Here is a 2,112-nt window from a genome sequence, read left to right on the forward strand (position 1 = left end):
TGCAAAATGTCTCCCGATTGCGGTTAACCTTGCAGGGAAATTGTCTCCTTTTGTGGGCCAGAGACAGCATCTGCTTTATTAGCTGTGCAGTGTATTGATAATTAAAATTTGGGCAGTCCTATCTTTAGTCCTCAGAGCGTAGTTACATTCTGAGGAACTGATGAAACTGCTCAGTACTTCGGGGCTGAGTGTAATATTAGATGGGCAAGCCTGTTGTTGGCTTTTGGTTTATAGCTATTGGGCAACTTTATTTGGTAAAAATGCATTCAGGCTCAGTAGTGTATTCAAGGATAACCACTTAGTGAATTGTATTTTTTTTAAGAATAAGAGTATTGAAGACCAGGTTGAGCTACCTATGGCAAAACTCCACCATTCCTGGGAAGGCCACAATTGGCAAGAAAAGCAGGTAGCAAGCTTTCATCAAGTAAGTTGAGATTCCTGTGTTTGCAATCTGAAGAGCTCACTGCTGAGCTGGGAGGGGAACTGCTCTGAGCACAACTCATTAGAGAACTGCTCTTGCAGACCTTCCCCGAAGGAAGCACTGTTGTGGTCAGAAGCATTCCAGGAGCTGCTGGCCAGCAACTGTGAATTAGGCTTGAATTGAATCCATTGCAAGTATCACAAGAGTGCAGAAAGGCTGTGTCCTCAAATGAGCAGCTCACCAGGGAGAATTTGACTTAACCTAGAAGGTCTGTTTATCTCCATTTATTTCGCAGCATATTCACACCAGGTGGGGAAGATAAATCAGCCTTCAGCTCTGCAATGGCAGTGCTCTTGGTTGAGGCTGAGGATGCCTTTCATTGCGTGCAGTGTTTGCAAGAGACTTAGTTCCCTGAGGATTTATGCCTCTCCTGTAAATACATTTTTGGCACTAAAACAAACTGAAGTATTTCTGTTTTAGTACTATGGAACCAACTGAAGTATTTTGCCTACAGGCATCTTTGTCTTTAAAGAGCTAAATCCGCAGGATTACAGGGTTGAGTAAAAACTAGAGAATAGCTAATCCTAGTACTAGAAAAGCACAAGGGATTATTTGATCATTAGCTTCCTCATATTCCTCATGTTTCCTTTTATTTTTCTACCTTCTCTTCCCTACATACAGATGGTCTGGCTGTATTGGAGGCTTTTCTAAAAACTGAATTCTGTGAAGAAAATATAGGCTACTGGCTGGCTTGTGAAAACTTCCAAAAAAGATCCACCCACCCCAGAAGCCATCCTTATATGCAAGAAAAATATATACACTCTTCTTAGAAAAAGGCCCAAAAGAGGTAAGACACAATTCCTCATTTCAGCATAAAGAGTACACTCTTGACATCAAGATGCAGCAAAAGAAGTAAAGACATAAGACTAAAGCAAGGGCCAGGGAATCTGAAAAGCTTCCTCTCCTGGTGTCCTGTCTTTCAAATAAGTCTCCCCAGACCTGGCAGGTGGAGCTCATCACACATTACCACTTCTAATTTTCACTTTCAAAGAGCAGAGCCCCCTTCTCTAACAAAGGATAATGAGTGATCTTTGTCTCAGATGAACATGCTTTCAAACCAAAACTCTTATTATCCAAAATATAAGAGAAGCTATGACTCCCAGCTTTACAACTGCCTGGAAAAGGGTGTATTGCTTGATGGAGAATAACTTTTTGAAGTTGTATTTATTTGCAAGGCATAGTTACAGAGAGAAAAAGAGAGGGAAAGACAGAGGTCCATCTGCTGACTCACTCCCTAAATGGCCACAATGGCCAGGGCAGGGCCAGGCTGAAGCCAGCAGCTTCCTCCAGGTCTCCCATGTGGGGGCAGAGGACCAAGTGCTTGGGCCATTCTCTGCTGCTTTACCCAGCAAGGAGCTAGGGAAGAAGTAGAGCAGCTGGGAGTCAAACTGGCATCCATGTGGGATGTTAGTGCTGCAGGCAGCAGTGTAACTTGCTATGCCACAACACCAGCCCCCAGAAAGAACTCTTATCCCTGGTCTTTCTTTTGAGTCAGAATGCTACCAGGATTTGTGTTGAAAACCAGAGATCACCACAGAACCCCATGAGAAGAAAAAGGAGCCCCAGAGTAGAGGACATGTTCTGTTTCCTAAGGCAGAAGTTTTTGACTGCCAGAGACAAACATTCAGTTC

This window comes from Oryctolagus cuniculus, chromosome 13 (genome assembly GCF_051225735.1).
Source record: "Oryctolagus cuniculus isolate XC-2025 breed Fujian yellow rabbit chromosome 13, ASM5122573v1, whole genome shotgun sequence".
Lineage (NCBI taxonomy): Eukaryota > Metazoa > Chordata > Mammalia > Lagomorpha > Leporidae > Oryctolagus > Oryctolagus cuniculus.